This window comes from Haemaphysalis longicornis, unplaced genomic scaffold, assembly GCF_048455015.1.
Source record: "Haemaphysalis longicornis isolate Haplotype H1 unplaced genomic scaffold, Haemaphysalis longicornis Haplotype H1 scaffold_5, whole genome shotgun sequence".
Taxonomy (NCBI): Eukaryota; Metazoa; Arthropoda; class Arachnida; order Ixodida; family Ixodidae; genus Haemaphysalis; species Haemaphysalis longicornis.
Window position 1 is genome coordinate 112,809,388 of NW_027526385.1, and position 6,224 is coordinate 112,815,611.

A 6,224-nucleotide genomic window follows, 5' to 3' on the forward strand; every position below is an offset into this window, starting at 1 on the left:
AAGCTGCCCGGAACGATCGCCTTGTTAGGTTCGCGTAAGTCTACTAAAAGGCTAATACTGCCAACTTTCTTCTCAATGAACGTATCAATGATGCATTGATACGTTCAATGATGTCAGTTTTCCAAGCGCTGCAGTTAAGAAGACACACGTGGTCGTAACATCAAAGGAAGACGGCGAAGCTTTGATGCTACTAACTGAACACCCGCACGTGTCGTAGTCTTGTGAACCGAACCTTTTGCAAGACCCAGCTCATTTGTGAAGAGGGAGCCAAACTTTTGCTGAAGTTCTGGTGGCAACTGCGTGGACAACTCGAATGGACATGACACAGCTACTTCGGCATTCGGTACCGCGCTGGTTTAAAAGCACTGCAGTTGAGATCCTTCAATGCACAGCTTCAATGCCTTAATACCATCCAAGCCTATGAGAGAAGTTCCCTGTTTGAGGACCTAAAACAACGGCGGTGCGCTGCGATTCTCGAAGGAAACTTCCGAAAAGAAGCAGCCTCGAGCCAAAATTGGTCGTTTTGATTAATCCAGAAGTGTTACACGAGGAACGGGAAGCAGGTGCACACTTGAAAAATGCTGGTCAAACACCTTCCCTGAAATAATTGAAGCCGACGAGCCAGAATCAACTAACAGTTTTAATCTGACCTGCCCGACTTGAATGTTAATGTGTATTGCAGATGCAAGAAGCTGTTCAACCACAAAAACCTGTGCAGTTTCATCCTGCGACAGGCTATCAGCTGAAAATTTGTGGCCAACTGCATGCGACCTTTTCTTGTTGCAAACATTCTCAAAATGCCCGATACGGCCACAGAACAAGCATTTTCTTCCTTTAGCTGTGCAGCGTTGACATGAAGCGCGATTCTCGCTAGAACCACAACGAAAACAATGCGAAGAATTCGAGTGTTGCTGCAAATTCGACGGATGGCGCTCTCGAGAAGAGGGGTGGTTCCCATGCGTACCTGCCTTATCACGTTGACAGAAAGTGCGAGCGCGCGGCCGTTAATGCGGTGACGGCGACCAACTGTTCTTTGAGCAGGAAAGCGCAGATACTGGCTTCACAGAAACAGAAACTTCCTTCATTTCCACGGCTGCTTGATCGATTTGACTCGCGAGAGCAACTGCCATGTCAAACGACAAGGAAGACACTTCTAACAAAAGACGTTCACGAACGCCATCCGACGACACACCGTCAACAAACTGGTCGCGTAACGTCTCTTCTGGCGATTTAAACGAGCACATCGCGGCGAGCTCTGTAAGAGCGGTCACGTACTCTTGAACCGACTCGCCTGGGGACTAAATCCGGCGGTGAAATCGGTGGCGCCCGACGACCAGGTTGCAGGGAGTGTCGAAGTGCTTGGCAAGTGTCGCTACCGCGGAGGCGTACACGTCTGGCGTAGCTGCAGCCCCTTGCTTCTCCTCGGTCTTCTCGGCCGCCTGCGACACAGGCAGGGTGCCGAAAATGCGTTGACCTTCGGGTCCCAAACAGTGAAGTAGAAGAGCCTTGTGACGCTCTGGGGGGAATTCGGAAGCACCGGATGCCAACACGTACACCTCGAACATGTCGTGCCATCGTGACCATGGTTGTACGGGGCGACCGGGTGTCGGGAGGAACGGCTCCGGTGGGCTGAAGCCGGCGAAAGCCATCCGGTAGGCGTGGCTGGTTGGGTCCCAGGGAATTACATGAGAATGCGGCTCTAAATCCTCGTCGCCATTGTAATGATGGAGTGACGTGACCTTTACAGCAGGCGCACGTGTGGCATTCTGCCCTTTAATAGACGTTGCACAAAATATATACACGCACAAGTACACAGTGTTGCAAACCCAAACACTGAAACCGAAACTGAAACTACATCAATATATATAGGATACAACAGTTCCCATTCATCCTCGGTTGTCATTTGGCTGGGCGGAATATTGCTGGAAGAGTCCGCGCGTTTTCTGCGATTTTTCCGCTTCACTTCCTCGGCGGCTTCCTGCCTTCGTTCGATGGCTGCAATACGACGTTCAATTTTACTTCCCAGATCACTGATCAGCGTTTCAAGCCTACTTATATCCATCTGTGTTGGTGTTGGTATGGTGGGTCGTCGTTGGGTCACCTCCAGTGTGGTCGCAGTAGGAGCTACGTGTTGCGCTGGCACCTTCATCCAGCCTATATGTGGCGGTGGCTGATGCTGACGTTGGGCATTGTCTTGAACCTTCTGGTGATGTAGTTGTTGGCCTGATGGTTGTTGTTCCGGCTGGCGTTTGTATGTTACCACACTCGTTGCAAGGTGCTCGCGCACATGAAGTTGTGGTGGAGGTGGACGAAGCTTTTTTCGACACTCTGTGCCTGCGATTAGATGCTCGAGTCCACACAGCTTGCATTTCGGTGCGTATGCGTGCTCAGGCTCACGGCCGCGTTCGTGACACTGGGCACACATGGTCGCCTCTGGTGTCGGGCAAACGTCCCGGTGGTGTCCAATATCGCCGCAAAGCATGCAGCACTGCACAGAGCGACGATATGGTCTGTAGCGAGTGTATAGTCCGTGCGTTCGGATGTAAAATGGCACATGTGGCCCTTCAAACGTTACCACCGCCGATGACGACTGGCCAATCATTCTGGCTTGCACGATCCTGGGCCCTGTTGATGCGAGAATGTAGGGCAGTTGTTCTGTTGTTGTGCCGGGGTCTAGGCCATGAATCACTTTCTTAATGGTTCACGGGAAATGCTTGAAGTATGACAGTACCTTGTATGTCACTGCCCCGAGTTGAAGCGTGGTTACGTGGTGGAGGGCTTCCGCGCAGTCTTCGTTTGGCGTACTTGCTACAACTAGATTTTGGATTGCTTGCACTTCTATTATCACTTGATGATTAAAAATGCCTTCGGGAATTCTACTGGCCACCTGCAGGCCGGCCGCAATATGCCGATCGCTCCACGAAGCCAGGCGCAGCCCATCGCGAGCTCGATAGATTATTTTATAGCCCGATTCAGGCAGTCGGGGTGCAGGCGAAGCTCGTGGAGGGCTGGTGGGCTTACTCTTCGATGGGGCCACCACAGATGTGTAGTCGGGGTGCTTGGCTCGGTGTCGGGCGTTTAAGAGTTCTTTCCATGGGCCCGGCTGTTGGAGCGTTCAGCCGCTAAGTTCGTCGTATTCCATGCTAACTGCTTGGTTGCTCTGCATCGCCTTCGATGGTGATTGGCGGCCCGCGGGATGCTCCTGCGCGGCAGCTGCAGCCACAGCCGCTGTTGCGGTATTAGGCCTAGGTGCTATAGACGCAGCGGTGTGGTCTTCCAAAGCCGATATCTGACGATCGGGTGGCGTACTGGCGTCGAAACTGGTTTCAAATTGCTCAGCGCAAATTCACAGAGCTACGGAAACTGGTCATTATAGTGAAAGTGCGAAGAAAATGCTAGGACTGATCATCGAAGCGAAAGCCCATGCAAGATGTGTCTTCTCTGCTCGGGCTTCTTCTTCTTCCTCCGGTACTCTGAAGAAAGACGTCCTCTCCTTAAAACGTCAGTAAACTTTTTTTAATGTGTTTGCGGGGTCTGTCTGTCTTTACTTATCGCGTTTTCTCGCGTTCTGTGTGCGTTTTTATGTTTCCAGATTACATTCTACCAGGAGGGCTGCCTGGACCAAGGAAGAAAACGCCATCCGGAAATTTTCGCCCACCGCACCATCTAGAGTTGTAATCGGCGACTCCCAAACTAAGTATCTTAAACATTTTAACCCTCTCTGTGTTGGAACCCCCGCTTTCATTTCCCAACCCAGCGCATGTCTTTCTGATGAATTCTTAATCATTGACTCTCTACCTACTACCTCTTCCAAACTTTTCCTGCATGTCGGTACTAATGACCTAAGCTCTCTTCTGCGAAGCGTGTTTTTTGTGAGTAAAGCTCGCTGACTGACCTTATTCTTCAATCTCGGGCGAACATCTCTCCCATCTACGCCACCTTGTTTTAACCGCGCTCCGCTAACCGCCGTTTTGACTGCTGAATGTCCCACTTCGCCAGTGGTGCAGCGAAAACAATTACGCCATGTTCCTGTGGGAGGAACCCTGAGGAGGATGCGAAGCAGAGGTTGGGATTGGTTGGTGTGTAAGTAGAGTTGAAGTAAGTAGTGTGAGTGAAGTTGTTGTGTGGTGTTAGAGTAAAAAGACGCGTGGGTAAGGTGGTAAGAATGTCTTTAATTAAGCAAAGTAGGTAACGTCTGGTTGTGGTTGTTGTTTCGCGTTGAGTATGACTGCTTCGTGGTCGTTGAAGGGTAACGTCTGTGAATTTTGCAGTAGCGGTTCCATCCAGAAGTTACTAAAGACTAGGTCAATGCAGGTTTCCCGGAATGTTGTGTGTTGTTTGTGATCGTAGGAAATGCACCGGAGAGACCTTGTCTTCTTCAGCAGTGCTAACGGTGACGTTAACGTTAGGGGTTCATGCTGTTGGTTGTATTTGCGCCAGCACTCACGTTGACGGGGATGTTGGCACTGGCGTTGTCATCGCTACGCATCCTAGCAGCAGCGTAGCAGAACTGGCGAAGACTGGGTTGGAAGCAGACTGAACGGCGCGCAGCGCGTGTGCACACCTGGTTTATAAGGCTGGTAGGAGGAGAATGGAGGAGAGACGCGCATGCGAAGTGGAGTAGCCTGCAGCGCGTGTGCACAATTTGTTTATACGGCTGGTAGGAGGAGAATGCAGGAGAGACGCGCATCCGAAGTGGAGTAGCCCGCAGCGCGTGTGCACATCTGGTTTATACGGCTGTTTATATGGCTGTGAGGAGGAGAATTGAGTAGACACGTGCATGCGAATTGGAGTAGCGCGCAACCCATGTGCACACGAGAAGAATTGAAGAGAGACGTGCATGCGCAGTGAAGTAGCGCGCTCCGCATGTGCACATCTGGTTTACATGGCTGTGAGGAAGAAACGGAAGCGTGCTCGTATCGTGAGAGCTCAGGTGGTGGCGGTACGCACTTTATTGGCCTATAGATGCAGAGGGTGTTGAGGTAAGGAGTCCCAGACTCCGGTTCAGGGGAATCCGAGTGCCATGGACCCAGCCTCTGCTCTGCCGACCAGTAGTGGATGGTCCTCGAGGGAGGGGCTGTCCGGGATAAGCCTTTAAGGCCTAGGAGCATGATGGCATGGAAAAGGGGTGCTCTTTTTACTGCTGGCTTGTTGGGGTGCGTGTGCCCAAAGCCAGGGAGGAGCATTTCCGATACGAATAAACGAAAGAGGCGTGGACGAAAGGGCCGGGGTATGACTGCAAATCCACACCATGTGCTCCACGGTTCTGTCGCCTCCACAGAACTTGCACTGAGGGTTGGTGAACTTCGTTGGGTAAACCTGATGGAGTCTGACTGGACACATGAGAGTATTTGCATGCAGTCGCCTTAGCATTGTCTGTTGTGGCTTGGTGAGGTTGCGATGGGGATGTGGCAGCCGTCGCCCCCTGGACCAAAAATGCTCAATGATTTCGGTGAAACACATCAGGCTATGGGGTATGGAGTCCACAGCCTTGTCTTGCTTGAAATCGGTTTCCGGAACCGGTTGGAGGAGGGTGAATTTGTGGGCGACGTGGGTTAGAGCGCTGGCCGCGGTGTGAGCTTGCTCATTGCCCCTGTTGCCTGAATGTGCTGGGATCCAAAGTAGGTGGAATGTTGTACTCATGTGGCGGTGCCTTGATGACGAGGCGACCAGAATCTCCTGGGTTGTCTTTGAGACGCCCCGGAGATGAAATTTCTGCATACCACTACTGAGTCAGAGACTACGTAGATGTTGGGGGACATTGTTGGTGCTTGGGCAATGGCGAAGGCAATTGCCACTTCTTCGGCTTGTTGGACTGAGACCGGTGGAAGGATTGTCATATCGGAGACGGTGTGTCCATTTCTATTGACTGCGACTGCAACCAGATACTTTTGATTGTACCTGGCGCCCAGGAATACAACGGAAACACTCTCACTCCAGGAGCCAATAAAGGCTAAGACACCACCGGGCGTTCGGCGACCCGAGCATGCGCAGTGGGGGAGTGGACGGCACAACAAGGGAGGGACATAGCTCCGACCATGAGATGCTTCGCCTCTAAAAGCATGACGCTTCAACTATCTTCTGTGCGAATTGTGCCGCCACTCTCGCTGTGTCCACTCAATTGGACACGGCATTCAGCCCCTTCTCGCCCGCAGCGCCTTTGCTGCTGATGACCTGCACCGCAGCTTTGAGGGTGTGGGTCAGCTGCATAGCCACATCCGCGA

General features: G+C 52.0%; 1 pseudogene; it reads right to left on the bottom strand.

Moving 5' to 3' along the window:
- Positions 1 to 640: 640 nt before the first annotated feature.
- Positions 641 to 1,649, bottom strand: LOC144139860 (uncharacterized; annotated as a pseudogene).
- Positions 1,650 to 6,224: the final 4,575 nt, after the last annotated feature.